The 25,680-nt window shown below is 55.5% G+C and overlaps 1 protein-coding gene and 1 long non-coding RNA gene across 3 annotated transcripts in view; both read right to left on the bottom strand.

Moving 5' to 3' along the window:
- FAM222A (family with sequence similarity 222 member A) overlaps positions 1-25,680 on the bottom strand; it is a 92,964-nt gene that overhangs the window by 63,982 nt on the left and 3,302 nt on the right. The window contains exon 1 of one of the 2 annotated variants that reach the window (XM_075012570.1): positions 17,913-17,939. The exons of the other annotated variant lie outside the window; for it this stretch is intronic. The gene's annotated coding sequence lies outside the window, so the exon portion shown is untranslated. Of the gene's footprint in view, positions 1-17,912; positions 17,940-25,680 lie in introns of those variants that run through there. 2 annotated transcript variants of the gene reach the window in all.
- On the bottom strand, positions 211-834 carry LOC142022607 (uncharacterized). Its single transcript, XR_012647996.1, has 3 exons — positions 789-834; positions 339-473; positions 211-252 (listed from the first exon to the last, which is right to left on the bottom strand). It is a non-coding gene; the product is annotated as an uncharacterized LOC142022607 (long non-coding RNA).

The following is a 25,680-nucleotide window of genomic DNA, read 5'->3' as shown; positions in this document are numbered from 1 at the left end:
GTTCCGGAGATAATGGGGGATCTCTCCAGCTCTGCTTTGTCATTTGAGCCAGCCTTGCTGAGACACTTAGAGCTGGGAGTAAGCACAGACTGGTGCAGGGTGGCCTGGTGCACAGACTGGTGCAGGGGAGAACAGGCAGGATTCCCCAGCCACACCGATTACAGCCGAAACTCCAGCTGCTGCCCAGCACAGAGGCGGGGGAGGGCGGGGGGAACAGCGTGCAGACGGACCAAGCTCTGGCAGGGCCTCCTCCTGCAAGAGGGCAGATGGAGCTTCAGCCACATGAGCAGCCTTCTCCCAAGGCCACGCGTGCCCTGCAGGATGCGGGGGGCCCTCACCTGGCTTGTGCAAGCCCAGCAGGGGCAGACCCATGCAGCGGTCAGTGTCCTACAGGGCCTGGGGCTGGCAGGCGAGTGAGTAGCTTCCGGGACTGGCGGGTCTAAGGCAGGTTTGGCTGCGAGCCGGGTGGGGCGCTGGTAACACAGGGATGGGGTGAGAGAGGGGAGGGGAAAAGGAGCAGTTACAAAACCGAGAGGAAGAAAATATGTTATAGTAACTCCCAAGCTCGGCCCTGCGTGACCACAAACCCACAAACACAATGGCATCAGCTCCCCGGCAAACACACCCGAGCGACAGGCAGGCAGGCCGGCTGCCCTGCCTGGGCCAGCAAAGGAGCCCCCACGCTCGAGGCAGGCCCAGTCCGGGGGCCGGGTTTTAACCAAGCCCACCCCCACACCGAGGACAGCAGCCATCGCTGCTGCGCGCAGGGCGGCCAGAGCACAGGTTACCTCTCGCTCCTCGGGCTGTTTTAGGAGGTTCTTTCCTGCCTTCTTCCCAGGTGGGATAAGGAAATCCGAGCCCGCGTGACTCCTCCTTACTGTCAGGTCCCCCACGAGCTCTGGAGATACCTGTGGGGCAGCAGGTCGTGCGCCACAGCTCTCCTGGCCCACTGCCGCCTGGGCGGTTGGACTGTCGGCTCTTCCAGGCGGGGTGAGGGCCGGGGGCCATTGGATGCTACGGCTCACAACCGCTCCCCAGCGTCAGGGTTTCACACACGGCTGAGATATCTGCGTGTTTGACAGCGGCTGTTTGGATGGGACCCAAAGATGCCATTTCGGCCGGCCTGTGGTCCCCCTCGGCCCTCGCCAGCAGTCACAGCCCACCAGTCCCAGCGCTCGCCTGGGTCCGGCGCTGATGGCTGCTTGGAAAGGCCCAGCACGCCCTCCTGGGGCAACGGCACAGAAGGAGACCAGTGGCACCGGGCGAGCAGGAAGAGAAACTTGGCACAGCCTCAAGGCCCAGCCCCGTTTGGGGCCGTCCCTTTGATGGGAATCAGGAAAGAGCCACACGCAGCTCCCATCCCGTCAAAGCCACTCCTGGGGTTTCAGTGCTCTTCAAGTGCTCAGCTGGCCAGGAGCTGCAAGGGCTGCAGAAGCCAGGGGATGTTCCAGCCAGCAGGTCTCGCCGCAGCCTGTCTTGCGGACATCGCACCGCTGTCCAGCGGATGGCAGGGAGCCCACCAGGACGCCAGTGCCAAGCCGCTGGCTGGATCCAGGGCGGAGCCTGCCTGGCATCGGACAGCACCAACCCCAGTGCCAGGAGGACCTGTTTTCCAACCAGCCACAGCCAGCGCAGGCCAGGCCTGTGGTCGGGGGAGGAGGCTGCCGGGCCAAGCCCCACTGAGCAGGGCCAGCAGGGCCCTTACTGCGCTGCTACAGTGATCCGAGGAGGCGGGGGAGACACCCACAGGTTGTCTCCAGCCGCCACCTCCAAGCAGCGCGTGGGGTGCCCCGCAGGCTAGACGCGGCAGGTGAGAGCCCAGGGTGCAGGCATCACTGGTGCCTTGCAGAGGCTCCTCACCCGGCATGGTGCGGCAGGGCCTCACGCTGCCACAGAATGCCAGGAACAGCTCTCGTGACCCCGGCGCTGAAGCCAGCGGGAGAGCGCGGCTCCCCGCACTGGAGCCTCAACCCCTGCCGTCTGCACCTGCCCTGTGGCCAGGACAACGGGCCCCTGAGCAAGGCTTCGCCTGGCCCCAAGCTGCCCCTGCGCAATGAAAGGCACCGCTAAAGCGCTGGGCTGTTAGAGGCCACGCTCCGGACGACAGCTCGGAGGAGGGGAAGCCGGGGCTGGGTCCAAGCCCGGCGAGCTTAGTGCTATCAGCCAGAATAGCTGTTCTGAGGGAAGTGAAAGGTGGCGCTTGCCCGACGTTCCCCTGGCACGTGGTGCTCCTTCCACCTCCCCCTGCCAAGCAGCTCCACATCCCCTTCCCTCGGCAGCACCAGGGAGCGGCGTGCGCATGCACCGGGGTCTCTAATACAAGGTAACGCTTTACCGTCATCGTACAGAAGGGGAAACTGAGTCACAGAGCCTCTCGGAGGCCCAGCTCCCAGGCCTGCACTCCACCTGCTCCCTTGCATCTGCTCAGACGGCCCCGCTCTATGGCCCGACACATGGGCCGTGCTGGGGATGTGGCAGAGCACACCCGCCACCCTGAGCAGCCACTCGGCGTTCCGAGCTGGAAGCCGCCAGGTAATTTATGCTCAGCCTTGGCAGGGAAGGGGAGGGAGGGGGGCGAATGGAGGGCAGGCTAGTCAATTAGCAAAGCTGACAGTTTGGTCCTGGACCGAGTTAACACAGGAAAGGTCACCCCACGGTAAATTATGGGAAATCGGAGATAAAAAATCAAAAGAAAGTTTGACGACACCTTGCCGAGGGCTGCAATAAAACACGGCGTGTTCCCATCGGCCACGCAGCAACCTTCCCCTCTCCGCTTGCAAATGTCTCCATCAGGCCGCTCTGGCACAGCCAGAGCCGCCAGCCCCATCTCCCCCTGCTCCCCCCCACGCACGCACAAGCCCCGGGCCTTTCACAGAGCCCTGTTAATAATTAAATGTTAATCTAAAAAGCAATTTTAGCTGCAGTACTGAAGATCTGGTTAGAGATTACATTAGCATGTAAGAGTCAAGGGTAATTTTCTCTAACCCCCTCTTGTGATCTTTAAAGCCCATAGCTCTTAAAGCAACACAGGCGCTGCTGATTAAAATGGGGGGCGGGGGGACGGAACGGAGCAGGATGCTAAAAGTGATTATTCTCCTGCTTATTATTTAGCTGGGTTCTTTAAGTTTTGGGGCCAGCTGGCGAGGCGTTCCCCCACCCTCGAGCCAGCTCTCCCAGCCCGTCCCACAGGCGCGGGCATTGCTGATCACAGAGCTAGATGGATGTGAGTACTGGCTCTTTAAAGGTCCATCCTGATGCATAACAGGCAGGCTCAGCTCGGCCCTCAGCTGATGGCTGGTGCAGGGTGCCCAGCAAAAAGCAGAGAGCGCTGCGCGAGGACAATCAACTTTCCCGGGTTCATGCCGGCTATAAATAAGACCGACTTGGGCTGTTTCTCAAGAGGGAGCCCTGGCCCATACAGCTGCTCCTTTTATTAGGGCTGGGAGGTCTGGATGGAAAACCGAGCCCTTACCTCGAAGGGAGGCAGCGGATCGCGCCGGCTGTTCCACCCACTGCGCAAAGGGTCACCCACCTGCCCCATGTGCTACTGGAGAGCGAACGGGGAGCAGCTCGGCAGGCACATCCTGTTCCATCCCGAACACCCGGTGGAAGATGGGGGAGGGGAGGCCAAACGAGTCGGTTAGGAGACGAGCAGCCCCAGGCTGCCGTAGGATCCAGGAGTCTGACAGCTATCAAACCCCGGGAGTTCGGGGACGTTATTTTATGCAAAACACCCATCTGCAGAAACCTGACAAAACCCCAGAGCAGGTCTCTGCTGGAACGACTCTCCAATTGAACGAGCACGGCTTGGCTGGTGGCTTATCCTGTGTCCTTCTGGAGCAGTTCTGTTAATTAAGGCAGCAATAAAGCGCAAGTTCAGCTCCGCCATGACCTCCTTCATGCGGCCTTAGGCTGACTTTGAGAACTTCCTGAGTCACCCCAACTTCAAAGGCAGAAGAGACCAGGGCAATGGCAAAAGTGACACTCTGCTCCCTGGCAGACAGGGAATGCCCCCGGAGATGCCAGCACTTCCAAGTTACCTGCCTTGGGCATGAGGACGGGTACGCAAGGAGAATTCAGCCTAGGCAGGCAGCTCGCCAGGATGGGCAGCTACGTCGCACCTGGAGGGCCTTCTAGGGGCATGGGACAGGCTCCTGAAAAACAACAGGCCAGGAGACCCGCTCGGAAGCAAGGCCGGTGCATATGCTCCCCCCTCCCTCCCTTCCCCGGCCAGTCTTGCCAATTGCCTGCTGCCCTGGGCCAGCCGTCTGGACCTTGGCTCCCCACAAAGCTCTTGGGAGACCTCAGGCTTGTCCCGTGTGCCTGCCAATAACCCCCCTCCACAAGCCCCCGTTGTGCCTCCAGCGCAGCCAAGCCCGCTCCGCTGAACAGTGCCAGGTCGGGCAGGGTCGCAGCAAGGAGCACTCTGCCTCCACACGGCCACGTGCTGGAGAACGCAGGCAACCCGACAGGAACACCCAGAGCCGGAACTTGCCCCCAGCAGCATGGGAAACTGCAGCTGGGACTACCTGCCCCATGGCAGACCCTCTCCCTCGCGCCAGCCAGCACTGCCCCCCCCCCGGAGCCCCGCCGCCTGCCTGGCAGGGAACGGCCAGACGCGTTAACACCACGACGTGACAGCGATCGGTAAGGCCTGGCTGCTCCTGACTTCCTGCCTCTGGGGGACTTGCGCTCAACGACCACTCAGCACAACCTTGTTCTGAGTCACACGGCGCTGGCACCTGGCTTGGGCAGACACCAGAGATGCCCCAGCCCCAGCCCACAGCTCCCCGAAGCGCTGAACCGCTGCTCAGCCCAGCTGGCTCCACTGACGCGCCTCACTGGCTGACACTGGTCTGACTGAGAGCAGACGCGTGTTCAAAGAGGCTGCGGAAATCTACACAACCCCAGCAGAGCCAAGCCACCCGGGGGGGGGGGGGGTTACGGGGGGAAGCCAGCAAAGCCCAGGTTTGCCGTTTCTCCTCCAGACCCAGTTCAGAAGCTACAGGTTGGACCTTCCTGGTCCAGCACTCTCGGGACCTCTGTGGTTGCCGACCAGCAGAAGTCGATGCTCCCCCGTTGGCTGCCTGCTCTCACTCCTGGGCTCCCCTCTGGGCCATTGGCCTGTTCCCAGCTGCCATCCCCGAGCACTGGTCTCCGGGTCCAGCAGGGCTCCCAGCCGCCGGCCCCTCTGCTGCCGGCTCCCCACCCCCAGCTGCTGCCTGGCCCTGGCCGGAGCTCCCAGGAGCCGGACTCTCAGCTGGTCCCTACTCCCAGCTGCAGAGGGACTCTGGTCCAGCAGGACCACAGATGTTGCAGGACCAGAGCGCCCCAGATTTCAGAGGTTCAAGCCATACAACAAAAGGGACCAGGATCAGGAGAAGCGACCGCTAGGACGTGAAACTGACCATTCCAGCCAGAGAAGGACAATGGAAGTAAAACAACCGCGTTGGCGACACAGAATGGATGGATGCAACGTTAGCTATTCCTCTGATTCCAAGAAAGCCGCAGGGTTAGCAACACCAGGCTAGGGTTTCACATGCACTCCCAACTGGCAAAGTCATTGCTAAAACCCACGGGAATTTGCAAAGAAAAATCTTTCAGGGTTTGAGCCTTTCCTTTTTTAAGCCTCCCAAGGGCACGTCTCTAGAACGCTACTCAGCAATCACCACAGCACTGATTCAGTCCTGGGTTGGAAGCCAAGGCCCAATGTTCTCCTTTCTAACCCTGCTTTGAGAAGGGCCTGTTTCCAAATCAAACCCAGGCTCTCCCACTTCTCAGCGAGGTTACAAGAGACGGGACGAGGCCTTTAAAAAAAAAAACAAACAGCCCCGCGCAGAAAAATGGCTGTGACAGCACAAAGAGTAAATCGAATCAGAGAATGGGAGTAAATTGCCTCGTGACGGTTACAAATGATCTGACGGAAGAAATAAGGTACCCGACGCGTACACAACAGAATTAAAAACAAGCCAAAAGAAAACACAACCCAGGCACTACTGAGCAGTTGCAGGCACAGAAGATGGGGGCTGGGGCATGCTGGTGAAATTTGTGTGTCAGCTTTAAGGAGGCTGCCCATCAAATGAGCTATTTAGGGCACAGATTAAAGATCTATTTTAGCCGTGAGCAGGAAGAGCTCTCTAGCAGGTTAATAGCCATCCTTGAAACCAACATGTTGCAGATGCCTCTGTAATGGCTGCAGACTTGAATGGCAGAAGCCCCAGAACTGCACAACCAGCTGAATGACTGTTCAAATATCACAGAACATCCCTTTGCTCAGTTACTAGTGACACTGCTACTGACAAGTGGCTCAGCTCGCCCAGGCCCCCGTTCGGCACCCTGCGGCGATGCAGGGGAGTACAGCACCTAGGATGGGGCACCACAAAAGACAGGCTGTTGAGTCCCAGGCAAGTCAAATAAACGGCGGGGAGCTGCAAGAACCTTTCATCCCTGAAGCGCTGGTTTTGGTTCTCCCCTCAAGGGCACATTGTGGGTGGCGTAAGCCAAGGTGAGTTTCATCCCGATCGTCAGGTTAGCACCTAACTGCCTGGGTTGGCTTTTCTCCTGAAAGAAGAGTGGCCTGTGGATTTAGCCTACGTTGCTCTGGAAAGGGGTTTGTGCTGAAGTGAAAGCAGCCAGGTGCTCACATAGGTCGCGTTCGCATTCCCCAGGCTGCCGTGGACTCTTTAAAGCCAAGTTTGGGTTCCTTTTTATTAAAAAATGCTCCAGGCAGAGACTAAGACCCCATGCACACTTTGTTTTAAAGCCACTCCAAGAACACAGAGGTAGCAATTCAGAGGTCCCCTTTTTAAAGAGGGACTTCATGTTGTCCTTCACTTCAGAGCCACTGCCCAGGGCCACTTCCATTTTTTCGGCAGGGTCACAGCCTTCACCTGGGCACAAGGAGTCGCTCTGGATGGAGCTGGGCAGAGTCTGCAGACAGCCCCTGCGTTTATCAGAGACATGCCGTGGGAAAAACAGAGGTGACGTGACTTTGGAGACCAGAGAAGCCAGAATGCTGCGCTGACTCCAACAACGCCTCCAGGCTTCGCAATACCGATGAGCTACAGTTATTACTTCATTACAGGCAAAAAGCACCACCAACATCCAGGAGAAGGGCTAAGCAATAGCATGCCCATAGTTCTCTACTTCACGTCACTTGTGGAGGGGGAAGGGCACAGCTGTACTCCCATGGCAGCCCCGCCCCGCCCCCCAGCAACTCCCCCACACTTGCAGCCCGGGAAGTGTGCTGCTGACGCACTGCACACATGGAGATGGCGGATTTCAGGTAGCCAGGTCAAAGAGGAGGTTATTGGAGGAGCAAAAGATTCCTGGGATGACCCCACAACCCCCAGCCACTTCCCAGCCTCAAACATCCAAACAGACTAAGCAAGGTCACCAGTAACGCAAGCAAGGAAGATGGGAATATGCTCCATTGAGTGGCCCTCTACGAGTACCTAGCTGAGAGAAATGCCAATGGAGCCAGCTGATAAAACTGCGCCGTGACACAGTGACTTCTCATGCGAGAGACAGACTGTGGATGGAATAAGTTACAACCAGAGTTACAAATTAAGCCCCTCAGCAGCCGACTGCTCAGGGAATCGTTTGTGGAGAGAGGCGTCTTGTTCAACAAGAGCTGACTAGATCCACCACCACCTTCACTGGGGCGGGACAATCCATGCCGAAGCCCAGGATGAACACCGCCCGCGAAATGCAGCCACCTCTGGCGAAAAGGGAACAGCCAATCCGCACTCGGGGGACACGAGAGAGAACACCGCGACCAACCCTCACTCACCAAACAGGGACACGGGCTCTCTCCAAGGCATGCGGCATGGACGGGATTTTTTGTCACTGCCAGGGTGGAGCAAAGCTGAGTCCGATGAACCCCTCCCCCCATGCAACAAGCCAGCACTGCCCCACTGCACACCCACGGCACTGCAGTATGTACCCCCCCATGCAACAAGCCAGCACTGCCCCGCACCGCTGCATGCCCAGCACCGTGCAGTATGTGCTCCCTTTCCACGCAACAAGCAAGCACCGTCTGCTACATGCCCATGGCACTGCACTCCCCTTGCTGCAGCACAGGAGAGCTTGCTGTGAGTACTACAGGCACCAGCACTGCTGGGTTAGCTCACGGAACAGAACGGACCACAGAACCGGGCCAGGCCCAGAGTGGCACCTGGGCAGCACGCTGCCACTAGCATACATCCCGCCCCATGTGCCGCCGGCCCCGGCGCTCAGCCACAGGTCTCCTTGGCCAGCTGTCACCCGGAAGGCTCCATCCGCCCCTCCTGCCAGACAAGTCACTGCAGCACCACCTCCTGGCAGTGCCCCAGTCAGAAGCCGCTGCCTGGCGTGGACAGGCCTGGGGGCAGCTCGTCAGTGGCTACCCACTTACAGGCCTGCGGAGGGGGATCAGCCCCGGGTCCAAGGTGACACCACGAGCAGCTGTGTGCTGCTGGGGGCTCCATCAGGAGGAGGGCTTCTCTCCTGGCAGCTCAGAGAGACCAAATCTGCTGGCTCGCTGCCTGTGTCGATTTCCAAAGCCCACCCGGGGCTGAGGGGGAGCCCCCGCTCGGAGACAGGTGAAAAGCAGCTGAAAGAGGCTGGCGGGGGCGGCAGTAATTGGAAGTGGCGCTTGCATGCACATCTCCAAGGAGAAGGTCATTCGGCGGGGCTGGGAAGGAAATGTCAGACCCAGCCCAGAGAGCAGACCGGCTGGTCTCATCACAGAGCAGGAAGAGAAAGGAGCGGTTGGAGGGCAGCACAGGTTCATCAGTAATGGAGGATCCTGGCAGCTCAGCCACTGATGGCGCAGGGCAGGCAGCGGTTAAGACGTACATATTTTTACGCTGCCTGAGCTACGTAGGATCAGGGCGGGCGGGCAGAACGCCACCTCCAGGGCGGCCTTTCAAAAAGGCACACCGCCGTCACTTTGAAAAGCAATCACGCTTGTCTGAGACAATTACGCAGCACTTCCATCCCGCGCCGCTCGGGCTCCACCAGCCGCACGCTCGCAGCAGATCAATGGGAAGAGTTTTCAAGGTGGCACTGTGTCCCGGGGGGGGGGGGAGGGGGAGGCGGGGGCTTCGCTTCAAGGGCCAGCCAGGCTGGCTGCAATCTCAACCGGCTCCCCGGGACCTGCCTGCCTGCCCGCCCCTGCACTACTGCTCCTCCTCCTCCCCACAGGCCGTGGGTTTGCCACGGCATTGTAACCCCAACACTGCCACAGCCACAAGGCAATGAACACTCACAGGTAACGGGCATCCTGCCGAGAAGGGTCTGAGCACTGGGGGGCTCCCAATTGCCAACCTGCCTGGGCTGCTCAGGTTCTAGCGCACACAGCATCAGACAGCGCGAGCTGCTCTCATCAGGCTTCCAGGCCTGAATGCCCTGACCTAGAGGGAGAGGCTAACCCAAATACACGCCCCCCCCGCCCCCCATGCTGCAATTCCCATTCCTTGCTCCTCTGCATGCATTTCTGCCTAACTGCAAAGCTCTTCTGCACGCCTGCCTCCGCCAGCAGGACACGCAGGACTTGGCACTGGGCTGCCTTTCAGCAGCAGAAACCCCCTTGGCTGGTCCGCTCCTGTCTTCGCAGCAAAAGCCCATCAAACGTGGCTCCAGCAGAGGCAGCACATGCTGCCCTGCAAGCAGAATGGCCCAAGCGCCCTGCCACGCTGAGCCATTTGGGTCTCTGCAGAAAGGCCTAGAAGGGCCTGGCTTTGCTAAGTCAATACCCCCTGCACCTGGCCCACTGCGAGTTCAAGAGCCCCTCCTTCCACACACCCCATCAACTCCTGCTCACCGGCCCAGGCCAAGGGACTGCCAGCCCAACGCTTCCCCCGCTCGGCTGCAACGCATGGCAGAGCTGCACTGGCTCTTGTAATTACAGGCCCCAAGTGCCTGAACTGTGAAAGAATCTAAGGAAGGAATCCAGGGTAGATCACACTGCTGAAATTACTATAATCAAAGGCTTTCACAAAGACTTCAAAGGCAACCAATTATCCTGAAAGGCAAGGGAAGAAAGAAAACAAATTAACATGTTTGCATAGAGCCTGTGTGGCAACACACACACACACACACACACACTGCACAACCTACACACATCCTAGCCTATTAACACGGACCACAGACTCACCCCTGCACGCCAGGCCGCCCGCCCCCCCGCAGCCGGCGAGCACGCCTGCACAGAACCGCGGCCCAGCAGAAGTCATCCGTAGGTTACTCTTCCTGGTGGATCACTTGCTTTTACCCCACACGCTTCCATCTGCAAGCGAACGGCGCCGTCGGCACCCTCCTGCGCTGGGGCAGCTCCCTGCTCCAGCCTAGGCAGATCCGGTTGTGGACATCAGACCTTTGCCTCCACGATGCCCCTTCGCTCTCGACTTTTTAGCTGTTGCCGTTCTGTGGGTGAGTTCGTCCCAGCACTGCCCTGGTCCCACCCGTTCCCTGCTTCTTACCGCGCAGCTAGGCACAATAGCAAGCTCGGTGAATGGAAAGCCCATTTTTCACCCCGCTCCATCCGCTGTGGGCCAGCACGACTCCCCCACGCCCCTTTTCCCACCCCACCTCCCCTGCTCCCCCCTTTGCCCTGGGAGCCATGAGCAAACACAAAAGGCCTATCTCACGTCAGTGCCCTCCTCTCGAGCTTGCCAGGATGGCCCGAGGAGACCTCATTCTCTCTGGGAGATGGCTCTTTTCACAGCACGAGGGGAGGCGGCAAGGCCCCGGCGTGTAATCAAAGCCGTGCATTGAGGAAAGCGATACATTTACCAGTCGACAGATGGGGAAGCTATTCAAGGTGGTGATCTCCTAAAGCTGCAGCCGCTCCCGGCCCCACCACCCTCGCCTAATTAGGTTACGCTTCGTCTGTGTTGCAAGTCTACAAAAAAAAACCAACTCTTTCTTTTAATATTTAAAGAGAGTCCGTCACCCTAAGTCTATTTTGTAACACAAAGCTCAGGAGATTTAAACCCTTTGCACCCGGGGAGATGGAAATGAATGGTATTCTTTAATGAGCTAGTTCAGCAGAAAAGATAGATTTCCAAGATTACAGTAGGAATTCTTATAATTGATGTGTACTTTTGTACCAGGGATTATACCACCATCCGGTCAAATTCCAGCTTTCCTCACTCTGTGCTCTCCCCCTCCCCGCAACCCCCCGAGAGGAAATGCACATGCACAAAACAGACCAAGTTCTGAGCAAAGAGACAAAAAGCTCCCTGCAAAAGGAAAGCGAACGAGCTTTTCTTATTGAGCTGTAGATAATCCAACATAACTGCTGAATAGGAAAATAAGGGATCTCTCAAGATTTATATATTTGTTTTACAAAGACCTACTTTCTCTCGCTCTTGGTGAGGCCAGATGAGCCTCTGAATGCAAAGTAATTAAAACGAACATGGAACAATACACGAGCCCTCTAAAGAATGCGGAGTTTCCCTTTTATGTTTATAGCAATTGTATGAAAATGTACAACACAGAATAGCAACAGCTGACAAATGAGATGAAACAGACATGATTTCAAGTTGGCTTATTCCTGAATCTGATTGGCATTAATTGCGTGCGTTTGCAAAGCAGAACACAAAGTCTGACATTAGCTTCAAGCGAGCATTTCCTTCTAATAGTCTTAATGATCACAATGCGAGCTGATGATTATTGTGGTGCGTTAATAGCGCGGCTGTGCTTCTTCCGGCGCTCGCGAGGCAGCTCAGCTCCCCCATGGCCCCACCCACCGGCCTCTTTTCCAGCCCCTTGTGACCCTCCTCCCGGCAGAGCGCCAAGGATGGGGACAGCACTCTGCAGGAGGAGCCGGCTGAAGGCCTTAGCAGCCAGAGGGGACCACAGAAGGTTTGCTCCTTGCAGTGGTGGAAGTACAGCAATGGGAAGGGAAGACGGAGCCGGCGTCGGATTCAGGCCAGCATCTCTGGCTCCAAGAACAGGCGCTCTCCCTGACTTCCAGGTGACTGGGCGCCTTGGCCTCAGGAGAGCAGCAACTAAGGGCACGTGCATCACCCCAAATGCCTGGCCCCCCCGGTGCCTAGCACAGGCAAGGGAAGAGCTTGAGAGCCTGCCCTGGCTGACTCCACATGAGCAAATGGGATGTTGGCATCAGCCCAGATGCCACAGAGAGGGGCACAGCGCAAGACGCAGACGGGGAGGTCAAGGAGCGAGGAGACCCCGCTCAGGGCTCTGATCCTGCTGTGGGGCTCTCCTGCGGAAGGGATGCCCACTGCAGGCAGCGCAGCGGGTGCTCTAAGTGGAGCCAGGCACTGGGAGCTCTGGGCGCAGCGACTGGCCTGGCGGTGGTGGACCGATGCCAGCACGCCCGCAGGGGGAGCAGCCGTTCGACAAGAGAGCACGGCTCAGGACACCCCCGGGCGCACGCACTCCTCCTGACCACGACAGATGTGTAACGTCCCACCCAGCGTGTAGGGAGCCTGGCCAGAGCTCCGTGGGACGGGGCGTGGATGAGCCCCTGCCCTCCCGAGGGCACCATGCTCTGCGGTGACCAGCTGGATGGGCATGGTGGTCATCCCCCTTCCTACAGACACGAGCCCCTGCCCAGCTCCTACAGCCCAACCTCTGCGCAGGTGGCTTTCGAGCTACGGTAGCTGTGCGGGGGGCCGGGCAGAGCAGCGCCGCGCCACCAGCCGGCATGTGCTAGGAGCGTGTGACACAAATGGGGCTCACACCGCTCACATAGGAGAGGGACTGGCCAGCATTTCGGTCAGCGGCGTCCTTCTCTCCCGGGACCGAGGGAGCTGCTCTGCGCTGGCCGAGGGGAACAGACTGCACCATTCGTCACGCCCGGGGCAGCAGCGACCCTGGGGGGCAGGAGGGGACTGGCCCCATGGCTCAGTCGCTGCTGGCTCTGCCAAGGGGGTGACAATTAGTGCTGCTTGTTGGGGGGGGGGGTGAACAGCTCCCTTCTTGGGCCACCTTCCAAGGGATCAGACCCCCTCCGCTCCCCACCTCACACTGCTTCAGGGCTCCCAGCATCTCCACCTGGCCCAGCCCCTTCCTCTGCACTGGGAAGGCCTGACAGGAACGGAAACGGGCCACTCCGGATTTCAATGGGAGCAGAGCCTGCGTAGAGCTGGACACCCACATCCCGGTGCCACACCTGGGGGGGCCAACCAGATGCCTTCCTCAGACTTCGTTAAGCAAGAGCAAGAAAACACCCCATGTGGACACAGACTTGCCGGCTTTAAGGGACTGCCAGGATCATCTAAATCTGACCTCCTGCAGACTGCAGGCCACAGAACCTCACCCCCCGCAGCTGCATTCGGGGGCAAAGACCCCAACACAGGGGGCTCAGGACTAAGAATCTCTTACTCCATCTGTTACTAAAAGGAGCAGCGTTTGAGCTCGGTCTGTGCTAGAGACACCCCTCAGCAGTCCCGCCCACGCCAGGTTTACACAGGAGGAAAATCAATTGTCATCAGGCAGCAATATAAAGCGGGGAACACAGCGCTGTCGGCTGGCAGACATCTGGTTATCTAGCCGATACCATGCAAGGGACAAGACTGGAGGTCACAGAGTAGCAGCATCTCTCAGAAAACCGTAGGCCTTGCCCTTAAAAGGAAAAAGCCACTTAGATTAATGACAGCTGCATGCCACCAACCAAAACAAGCAGCTGGTGCTGGTTCGAATGACCCCAGGCTTATGATCTCCCAGGACGGACCCTGAGCCTGCAACAGCCCAGGATGCAAGTGAACAGCCCTGGAAATCAGCCACCCATTCAACTGGCACACACTGGTATCGAGCACGGCACTGCTGAATGGGACGCCTCAGTTTCCCCACACGCACAGCAACCCGCCACTCTGCAGGCTGCCTGTGCACTGCCGGAGGGCCAGCTCCTCACAAGGCCTCGAGTGCTGCCCTTTCTGCCCCCCAGCACCAATGGGTTTCACAGCCCCCTCGGTCAGCCCAAAGGGAAGTTTCCCGGGGCGAGGAACGCCAGCTCAGGCGGGAAGGGCCTGACTGCAGCAGGCTTGGAAGCGGTCACAGCGGACGGGAGGTTCTATGCCGCACAGGCCAACCAACGCTCAGCCGTGGCAGGCAGGAAGCGTGGGCCCCTTTGTACCACAGCCGGGCCGCCCCAGACGTGCTCCTCAAGGAAGGTGAGTTGGGCGCTCTGTGCTCCTGTGCAGCTGGCCCACGCCAGGTAGCAAGAGTCTGGGAGGTAAGTGAACCATCACGGAAAAGTATACCACTGAGGGAGGCAGCGTTTCAGCGGGTTAAGCACCGCGTGTCATGTCGGAGAACCAGGTTCTATTCCCAGCTTGGCCACTGGACTTGTGCAAAGCCCCTCCCCTGCTCTGTGCCTCAGTTTCCCCATCCTGTCTTCATTTAGTACATGACTCGGTAGTTACCAAGAGACATTTGTTCCTGCGAGCAGTTGTAGGTAATTCCCTGGCGTCCTTCACCCGTATTCTTTCCCGAAGGCCTATCACAGTGTGCGGCCCCAACACCAAGCAGTGGGACGTCCAACACGTTCAGCAGCAGCCAAGACTCAAGATCAAAGGAGAGAGTAACAACAATACCCCAGTTAGCGCCTAGCGCTGCGCTGTCTGAGGTGAAGAGTTATTCCCCGCAGGCGTTTAGCCGACATCCCAGTGCAAAGGGCCTTTGAAGAACTACCCTTGAGCGCACAGTTCTACCAGAAAACAAAGGCTTTCCCCACGGCCAAGCGCCTACATTTGCAGCCAGCCAACAACAGGTCAGAGTCACCGCTGACAGCTCACGTGTCCTGCGGGAGAAAGCCAGCGTGGAGAACAGCCCCGAGCGAGTGACACTTCTTACAGGAACGGGAAGGTCTGCCTTCACAGGAGTCTCCTGCCACGCCATCCCCAGGCTGCCAGCGGCTATATTTTAACCGCTGGGCTTTTTATTGTTTTTGTTAACAAATGTATCATTTGGCTTTGGAAATTCCTGGATCGCTAATAATTGTTCCCCGGGGGAAAGAAATAAAGACTCGATACCCCCTTGTTTTGTAAAGTCCGTAAAGAAAAGTCGTAAAAATAGCTTGTTATCTCACCTATTCAAGCGCCGACTGTATGTTATTGCTAATTGGGTATAACATCCTTGTCTTGTTCTGCTCTCTGAAGCTAAATCAAGAAAGCGCCACTGCTGCGAACTAATTATATCTCCGGACTGCAGACTCCAGCTTGTCTCTCTCCTTATTGAGTTAAAAAATGGTCACCAACCTTAATCTTTCATATCCCCAAGCATTAGGGCTGTCTCGAAACTACTGCTTCCCATCTGTGTTCCTGGCAGAGGCCGAGAAAGACTGAGCTTGAGGCGGGGGTGGGCTCAGGCCTTGGCCCTAGCTTCGCCTCGGGAAGAAACGGCCAGACCGGCTCAGGTGACCAGCAATGGGAGCAGGAGCTTTTGACCCATTTGCAGGCCCACTGACATGGGGGTGGTGGGGAAGGGGGCAGGTGCCCTTGGTCCCGGAGCGCTGTGCCACTACTTTGCACATGGTGGGGGGGCGAGCTGACTACCCCAAGCCCCACCTCTTCCGCACTTAGCCCCACCCCTTCTAGGGGGAGGGAGCCGGGCCCCCAGCTGTCTGTCAGCACCGCTTCCCATTTGCATTTAGCCAGTAACATCCTTCATTGGCACGTGGAGCTGCGGAGGAGGGGCCAACCAGCTTAGCAGACAAAGCCTGCCCACTGGGAGCTGCCACAGCAATGCCCAGAGCGAGTAGCGAGCCCTGACACAGACTTCCCCGCAGGGGCATCTCCAGCTCAGGGCTCAGACACCCTGCATCAAACTCCCCTGGCCATGGAGCTGTTTGCTTCGACAGGGGCTGCAACCACGCAGCTGCCGCCGCCACAGAGCACATCTCGCTAACACGAAACCCACGAGAACTCTCTCTCTCCAGGGCGCCCTGGGACACGGCCGTGCAGGAGCCTTGTTGAGCTCCTTAAGGACGGGGCAGCTAGGTCAGTAAGTATCAGCCAGTGCAGTAGCCCTGCACCTCTGGCTTTATCAAGAACAGCAAAGGCACACGCATGGACCAGTCTGCATCACACTAACAGCCTTCTAATTCTGTAGCTGCACCTGTCCTTTAGGCACCCACGCCGCTCCAGCCTCCACGCCTCCCACCAAGGCGCAGGCCGGGAGCGTGGAATTGCAGCTGCAGGGCCGGACGCAGCTGGGGCGACAGATGCTCCCATGGCCCAATGGCTGGGAGTCCAGACTGAAGCAGGTCGAGCACGCGCTGTCCCAGCCACGCTGCCAGAGCGCCCAGCCCTGCCTGGCCTAGCATTCAGTCCGTTCCTGGCACCCTCGTCTTCCCAGCCCAGAGCAGGGCCCCTTCGTCGTAGGGCACCCGAGTGGGAGAGGGTGCACATTGCTCCTGCTCTCTGAAAGCCACAAAAGACCAGAGACAACAGGAGGTCTGGCTTCGGGGAGCCATCTCTGCTGGGAGTACCAGGGCACGGGGGTCAAAGGCAACAGCCCTTTGCTGTGCTGTTAGCTGGAAGAACCTGACTGAACCCATGATGCTTTTCTGGAGCCCCTAGGAAACTTGGAGGCCTTCCCGCAGCCATGGAGCTGTTTGCTTTGACAGGGCCGCAACCACACAGCTGCTGCCACAGGGCACTTCTTGCTAACACAAAACCCATGAGAACGCTTTCTCTGCAGGGTGCCCTGGGACACAGCCGCCCAGGAGCCTTGTTGAGCTCCTTAAGGACGGCATCATACCAGTCTTAACCTTTGTCACATGTACGATGAAGAGCAGCCCCTCAAAAGGGCAGACAGAGAAGAGGCCTGGCCACAGAGCAGAGTTCTGCAGGGCAACCATTACTTTTTCCAAACATTTTCCTGTATTAACTTCTTTCCAGCAAGGGCTCCTGTGGCACCGTATAGACTAACAGATAGTTTGGAGCATAAGCTTTCATGGGCAAAAACCCGCTCCACGCTCCAAAATATCCGTTAGTCTATAAGATGCCACAGGACTTCTTGTAGTTTTTGAAGCTACAGACTAACTCGGCTGCCCCTCTGATAGTTCTTTCCAGCAGTTCCTTTCATATCCAACTCAGTGGACTGCATTAGCATACAGCCCTGTCTTTCTGTGGTGGGGACCAGAAACTATTTCAGGATTGCTGCAGTCACACACAGTGAGGAGGTTAGAGTGTTTTTCTGGTATACGTTATTCATTTTATTCTCTGTGATTTATTCATGTAGAAACTCACTGCTGACTGTCTAGATATTATGCATCTATTCTGGTCTGTTTAATTCCCATTGACATTAATGGGAATTACACAAGAAAAGATAAGCCCTCCAAGATCATAAAGCTACAACACCGATATTAATGGACTATTTCTATTACACGCACACTCGATTTCCGTACAAGTTACATTCAACTTCGGAAGCCAGAATGGGGCTGCAGAACCCTGGAGGCAGTGAATCATCGAGAACAAAAGATAGAAAAGGAAGCCAGAGACAAATACACACAGGCAGACTCAAAAGCCATATCAAATGGGTCCATAAATGACTCCTTGACATGATCTTAATTTGGGGCAGACAGAAAATTCACTTCTCTAATTCTGCACCTCTCCCCATTCTTATGGCTACAGGTTATCCCAAGATCACAGAGAATGCAGAAAATAAAGCCCTGACATGGGACTCTATTTTGGGCACCTGACGGCACCTTGCGTCAAGTCAAATCTGCTGCTGCCCCTGTGTGATCAGTTTCCCTTTCCTGTGGGTTTCTAAGAGAAACCTATTTAAAAAGCTAGGAAAATACAATGGTGAAAAACACGAATGTTCTCAAGGCAACTCCCAGGAAGGTCCTGGACCGCAGCTTGTCAGCAACTCATTTTTGGAACCGACTCCGCAGTACACTAAGGGTGGCCCTACAACCCAGGACTTCTACTGTGTCACCACTTTATTTCACTCACCTGGGACAGAGGAAAGGCAACCCTCCTTCTTGGTTTAAATCTCCTTTTTGATTCTCATGCCCCAATAAGAGGCTGCACTTCTGAACTGCAGAGAAATGCACTGGATGTAAAACTCAGCCAGTATTTCCTTAAAAGGGAAAACTCTTATTCTACGCTGAGTCTCTGCAAACCTCTTGAGAATAAAAAGCCTAAACTGATGCTCCAAACTAGCCAAGGGCATCCCTTTAAAAACGGATATTCCCCTGACTACTAATAATTAACCCGAATCACTTAAAGCCTCTTTCAATCTGTCAGCTGTAACTGCCAGCTCTATGCAGTAAATCAAACCAAGCATGTATATACAGGCTGTGTGTACAGGGGTGGGGAAGAAAAAAAAAAAAAAAAAAATCAGAGCAACTAGGTCAGTAAATATCAGCCAGTGCGGTAGCCCTGCTTCTGGCTTTATCAAGAACAGCAAAGGCACATGCATGGACCAGTCTGCATCAGACTAAGAGCCTCCTAATTCAGTAGCTTGAGTGGGAATATTCACACCATGCAATCAGCAACAGCGCTGGAGTCTAAAAATGATACCCTAAACTCCGAGGGGGAGCTGGCCCTATAGAAACAGTGACCGACCACAGGCTGGCAGCATTACCAGTAAAAGCCACCTGGCAGTATTTCCTTCTTTCCTCCCCACCGCTCCCTTGTCGAGGAGCTGATGCTGAATTAGAAAGCAATATGAATATTTATCTCTGACAGCTAAATCTCTTCACTGCAGAGTACTAAGGCTTTATTAGTGTTTAGTTACCACTGATGGTAAGCCAGCTTTAGTGCCAGCCTGAAGCATGACAAAAATGACCTACAACAGACAGATGGCAAAAGCCTCCAAGATTCCTTGATTCCAGAAAGGGGCGCGGTGGGGGAGGGCAGGGGAGAGGGACCCACAGAAAGACACGCACGCGCCATCCACCTGTGAGCCAAGAGCTCAGTTCAGACCCATCCATAATCAGCTGAACCCCCCCTCTTTGTTGTGTAGCTTCTGCTAAGCCCTTGTGCCTTTGCAGCTTCCAGCTGAATTCACCCACAAATCACTGCTTGGGAGCTGCGGTTCGGGGGCGGGGGGTGTGGCTTACCATTTTGGGTCACAAATGCTGATCTGATCTTCTCTTTAGCAAAAGGAATCCCAGGAGCTATAAAAATTCCCAGCAGGCTCTTGTCAGTTTCAGGTCATTAACTTTCTTTCATTGGGAGTTTGTTTACAGTGAGCCATAAATAGATGTGTCTGCGCTGCTCACTAACAAAAAAAACCCCAAAACAAAAGACCAAAAACCCACCAAAACCAAACCAAAACAACCCTGCATCACCCAGATGCTGAACAGGCTTTCGAGATGCCACGTGGAAAGGGGGTGGGAAGGCAAGACGCACATTAATAATTTCTTGCTCGTCTTGCACAGCAATTTAGAACAATCTGAGGAGCATGCCGGGGAGATAAACAGCTGCAGGGTGGTTCACGCTCCCCTGGCTTGTTCTACAGGGACACTGCTAGCTTCCCACCCGCCTGGGCTTCACGGATGTCTACCATGTTCCAGCAGTAAGACACCATCAGAGAGACATGATCTCATAGGCAGCTTCCAGGCGTTTTTGAGCTTTCCAACTGAATGCCAGCACTGCCAGCTCTACCTGGAAACCCACATCAACCTTTGCTTAGCTCCAGAGGACCCATATTAAATGAACGCATCACATTTTCCAATGACCTGTTTTCACCTCCCTACATGTTAAGAATCAGAGGGGTAGCCCTGTTAGTCTGGATCTGCAAAAGCAATGAGGGGTCCTGTGGCACCTTATAGACTAACCGAAAGGGATGAGCATAAGCTTTCGTGGGCAAAGACCCACTTTGTCAGACGCAGCACGTCCTGCATCTGACGAAGCGGGTCTTTGCCCATGAAAGCTTATGCTCATTCACTTCTGTTAGTCCATAAGGTGCCACAGGACCCCTCGTTGCTTTTACATGTTAAGAGTTGGCAGAAACAAGGCAGTCACTGGGTGACAGGTCTCTGTGCCAGTCACATTCCTCAAAGGCCAACTTACCCTCAGGAAAGTTCACCATCCCTCCTCCCGCAGCCCGCTGGCAAAGCTGGTGGTATTACAGCAGTCTTCGTGTGCTAGCATTCATGAACCCACACCAGCCCTGCAGGGCAACAGGGTCAGCTCGTAAATTACATGGACAGCGGGGGAATTGTTCTCAGAAACATGGTCAAGTCAGGGCTAACGCTCCCACGTTTGAGAGGTGGGCGGGCATGGCTGATGCACTCCATGGAACTGTGGCCTCAACCCCACACACATGCACAGTCCAAAGGGCACCAGACATGTGATGACGGTAGGGAATGCATGTCGCTTCTCAGAACGCGACAAGGGCCTTCCTGCAAACAGCATCGGCAGAAAGAGTCTTTGCCAAGGGGAGCGCACAGCTCCTTCCCCCGCTTCTCTGGGTCTCTACCGACCAGCTCAGTATGAAAGCTTGGCCAGGCAGACAGACAGACTCTCCACCCATGGGGAGGTTTCACTGCCCTGGCCAGCCTTTCCCCAAATTAAGACTCCATTAGCAACTGGCACAGATTCTGGGAGGGTGGCCCCAAGGTTCTGGAAAATGAAGGACCAGAGTTCAGTGCCAAGTGACCAGTTCCAGGTGCATGCTGGGAACCGAGCATCCCTATAGGCCGGGGACCACATTAATGGAGAAGGTGGCCACAGGCTGCATTGCTGAACAGTGACGCGCACGTGGCTAGCCAGGCCCCATGTGGTCTGCAGCAATGGCAGCAGGTGCAGAGTTGTGCTCTAGCATTTCTCTTTGCTCTTATACTACTCCCTCCTCCCTCAGCCAAGCTTTGGTTCCTAGCCTTTAAGGTTGGAAAAAAAAAAAAAAGCCCGATAAACATAGCCCAATTGTAAACAGATCCATTCTCTCTGCCCCAAGGCACAGCCAGACCGTGACAGTACTGAGAGCCACAAACAGCCCATCCATCTCAACGCATGTGGGCTCTGAAACCTAAGAATGAAAAAGTAAATGTCAACTTCCGTACGGTCTCTCAGCCGGCTTGTTGTGGGACACACAGTATTTCATCCCCCAGTCATGAGAACGGCCACGCCGGATCAGATCAAAGGTCCATCCAGCCCAGTATCCTGTCTGCCGACAGTGGCCAACGCCAGGTGCCCTGGAGGGAAGGGACCGAACAGGTAACGATCAAGCAACCTCTCTCCTGCCATCCATCTGCAGCTTCCGACAGAGGCTAGGGACGCCATTCCTTACCCATCCTGGCTAGTAGACGTTAATGGACCTGACCTCCAGGAATTTATCTTGTTCTTTTTAAAACCCTGTTATAGTCCTGGCCTTCACAGCCTCGTCTGGCAAGGAGTTCCACAGGCTGTGCACTGTGTGAAGAATTTCCTTTTATTTGTTTTCAGCCTGCTGCCCATTAATTTCATTTGGTGTCCCCTAGTTCTGATACGATGGGAACGAGTGAATAATTTTTCCTTGCTCACTTTCTCCACACCACTCATGATTTTATACACCTCTACCACATCCCCCCTCAGCCTCCTCTTCTCTAAAATGAAAAGTCCCAGTCCCTAATCTTTCTTCACAGGGGACCTGTTCCAAATTCCTAAACACTTTAGTTGCCCTTTTCTGAACCTTTTCTAACGCCAATATTTCTTTTGTGAGATGAGAAGACCAATTCTGTGCACAGTATTCGAGATGCGGGTGCACCAGGGTTTTATATAAGGGCAATAAGATGCTCTCCATCGTATTCTCTATCCCTTTTTAAATGATTCCTAACACACTGTTTGGTTTTTTGACTGCCGCTGCAGGGACGTTTTCAGAGAACTATCCACCACGACTCCAAGATCTCTTTCCTGATTAGTTGCAGCTAAATTAGCCCCCATCACATTGTATTCAAAATAGGTTGTTTTTCCCAATGTGCATTACCTTACATTTATCCACATTAAGTTTCATTTGCCATTTTATTGCCCAGCCTCTCAGTTTTGTGAGATCCTTTTGAAGTTCTTCAGTCTGCTTTGGTCTTAACTACCTTGAGCAGTTCAGTATCATCTGCAAACTTTGCCACCTCACAGTTTACCCCTTTCTCCAGATCATCTATGAATAAGTTGAATAGGACCCATCCTAGGGCTGACCCTTGGGAAACACCACTAGCTACCCCTCTCCTTTCTGAGGATTTACCATTTATTCCTACCCGCCCCCGCCCGCCACCTTTTTATTTTCTGTTCTTCTAACTAGTTCTCAGTCCAGGAAAGGATTTTCCCTCTTATCCCATGACAACTTAATTTACGTAAGAGTCTTTGGCGAGGGACCTTGTCAAAGGCTTTCTGGAAATCCAAGTACACAATATCTACTGGTTCCCCTTATCCACACTTGCTGACCCCTTCAAAGAACTCTATCAGATTAGTAAGACATGATGTCCCCAGCTACCTCCCTGCTATCGAAAGCCCCAGATGTCCCCAGCTCCGCTTCTAAAGTTTCCAGCTTCCCTCTGGGACCCCTGAAAGCAGATCACCGCCAGCACCACCGGCAGCCCTGGGACAGCGAGAGACACTGAACGTCGCCTAATCTGACCCCCGGCAGCCAGCACGAGGGGCAGCGGCTAATCCCCTCGTCCGAGCTCCAAGAATTTTCTGGCGAACCCAGCGGCGGCAGGAGCCAGGCTGTACGTGCGACTAATCAGTCACGCGAGTTTGCCTCACGTCGAGACGTTCGCTGCGGCCCAGGTCTTAGTCCTAGCTAGACAACCCCCAGTTCTAAACTCACACAGCAGATCTGCCCTGGGTTCTCTCAGCAGGCTGGCACTTTGCACTCCCTCTCCCGGCAGGGCAGCAAGGGGGCAAGGGTGGAGCTTCAAAAAAGGGATGTAGCATCCACGCTGTTCAGGACCCGTGGCCTTGCCTCAGAGTGGCGCAGTCACAGGCCTGCTGCCTCGGTCTATCGCTTAAGAAGCTCCTGACAGAGTGGGCCTAACACAGAGCTTCAATCTGTGAACACGGCCTGAAAGGAGAAGCCCTCCCCTGCTCCCAGGGGGAAAAAGAGACCATGGAAAGTCAGTAACATAGAAAGAACAATGCTTAGAGCATGCCACAGAACTGCTTTTTGTTTACAGGCTAACAGGGCTACCGCTCAAACACCAGGAAGGGGATTCAAGGCCAAGCCTGGGACACACAATCAGCTGTGGTTTTGCTACAGGCAGAGGTTCCCGACAAATAAAGCCACAACGTGGCTTTGGAGCTCCAATAGCTTTGGAGCTCGGTTAGTTTCACTGGAGGATGGGAGCTTGGCCATCCTAAACTCATAGGGAGCCATTTCCGCTGTGCACGGAAAATCATTTTAAAACTATATACCCCCACACCCTGTAGTCAGAGCAACGCAAACAGCCCCTTTTCCCCATGTAAATTAAAACACCCATTAGGCAGATTTCAAAAGATGTCAGTAGGCTTATAATTATCCACGACATCCTTCGGAGATAAAAGCGATTACCGGGGATGCAAATCACTTAGCAACCAATCAGTGCCCCCAGAGTGCAAAGCACTGACCAGCCATCCATTTTCCCCTCGTCCCTTTCTTCCCTGCACCGAGCAAATACAAACACAGATAAAAAGAGGCACAATAGCTCTTGACACGCAAATAGGTTAACATAATAAAGCCAGCTTTAGCCGGCTCACTCGAGGGAGAAAAGCAATTCTGAGGCAAGCAGGAGGTAATAAAACAGGGCTTGTGTGTGCCTGGCTCACAGGCTCACCCTGTGCCAGCTTTGCCGCATTAGCCGATAAGAATCACTCTTTGATTGAATTACCTTCCGTGAATATTAGGTTTTTGAGGAATGTGCAGGCAGAGGAGAAAAGAGAAATGTCTTATTTTCGCATGCGTGCGGGCTGCAGGGGCACATGTCATTTCCACTGTGGCTTGCAGTAGGAGCGGCTGTCTCCACGGCAGCCCGGGCTCCTCTCAGAAGGGCTTGTTTCTGTGGCAGTCAGGGAGGCACAGGCGAAGAGCCCAACTCGAATCTGCGCCCAGCTGCACACCCACAGCTGTAGACGCACCGCACCGCACGCAGGGGAGATGCACATTTTACTAGCATGCACGCATTCTACACAGGGCAACGCTCCAACCAGAGTGGTACTCAGCAGGCAACTCTGGCCCTCTTGGCGAGGCTTTAGAAACCCAATTCTAACTAAGATCAGGGAGGGGACAACCCTCACAGGGGCTTTAGCTGAAGTGACCACCCAACAAACCCCAACATCTGGCCCCAAACGGGGGAAAGGAGGAAATGGAACATGCAGGGACTTGCATTTTCCCACAGATCTTCCCCCGGCCCTCCCAGCCTAGAACGACACCTCTCTCGGGCACCACGGAGTGCGGTGCAGGGGCACGGCGTGATTCTTAATTAAATGAGAGATTCAGTCACTAAGTTTAGAGACTGGAGTTCAGAAGACGCCCATGTTTTCCTTTCGGATGGGTGAGACGTAGCTGCCTGCGTCCCAGGCTCGCCAGCAGTGTTCCCCCTGCTGGTTTCCATCCCTGGGTGGAATAAATTTGTTATGTGCACCACTCACACAAACACCTGCTGCTAGCTGTGGGTACTCTGCTAATCAGCTGGGCAGCACCTGAATCTCTCCTGGACAGCTGCCCAGGTGCTCAGCTTACAGGAAGTGCGACTGGACAGTTACCCCAAGTTTGCCACGCCGCTGGCTGGGACTCACAAGGCTGAGGCAGACTGGCTCAGCACCCACCACCAGCAAAGCCGCTCAAGGCCACAGCTAGCTGCCGGAGAACAAGCTGCCTGTAAAAGTCAGACCATGACTGCACCAGAAAGCCCAGCACATCGGGCCTGCAAAGGCACCACCGTACCTGGATCCTGCTTGAAACGGAGGAGCTCAAGGTAATTGCAGAGACCGTCCCTGCATGCCCACTGCCCACAGATCCAGGCGATCTCAGCACAGGCCCCTTGGTGCCTTGAGAAAGAAGTGTCTGTGGTCTTGCTCAGAAGCACCAGGGGACAGCAGAGGAGGCCAGGGATGTGGCAGGGGCAGGGAGAGTAAAGGCTGCTCATGCCAGCCTTAGAGGACACCCCCTCCCAGGCAGGGAGAAGCTGGCAGTGCCGCACCTGCGCTGTGGCTGGCTGGGAACTGCAGACGCCAGCACCTTTCCCAAGGGCTGTGTTTACTCAGTGAGACTCCTGACTCTAATTACCCAAAAAGAAGTTCTTCATTCGCACTCGACAGAGGGGCTGGAACAAGGTTCCTGGGGGTGGGTCCTGCCATAGCTCCAGCTCAAAGTGGTTTCCACCAGGTTTATAGTTTAGCTCAGTGGCTCTCAGCACTCCTGGGCACAGGACTGTGTGATGCAGAGACCGCTGGTCAGGATCTCCCTCAAGCAGCGGGGATCTCTCACTTCAACCCCCAGGCAGAGCAGTTGGCAAATTGAGGAATGCTGCCCACTCACAGAAAGCCCCGGAGAGCATGCCCCCAACTGAGAGAGTCATGTGGAAGGCTCTGAAGAATCCCAGCACCCCCGAAAACCATCGTCACAGGGAAGCAGAGCACAGAAGGCAGCTACCAGTTGGGTCCCATGGCTTCCTAATAGGGATCTTTTGTTCCCAGCAGGTAGAGCAGCGAGAAAGAGGTCAGCGCCTCGCTAAGAAAGCGAGCCATTAAAAACACGCACTGCTCCAGTTCAGCCATTAGGTTCTACTCAGAACAGCCGACCAATCACATCCTCCCACGGCGC

This window comes from Carettochelys insculpta, chromosome 18, assembly GCF_033958435.1.
Source record: "Carettochelys insculpta isolate YL-2023 chromosome 18, ASM3395843v1, whole genome shotgun sequence".
NCBI lineage: Eukaryota > Metazoa > Chordata > Testudines > Carettochelyidae > Carettochelys > Carettochelys insculpta.
The sequence above is the reverse complement of the archived record's forward strand: the minus strand, read 5'-3'. Positions and strand labels throughout refer to the sequence as shown.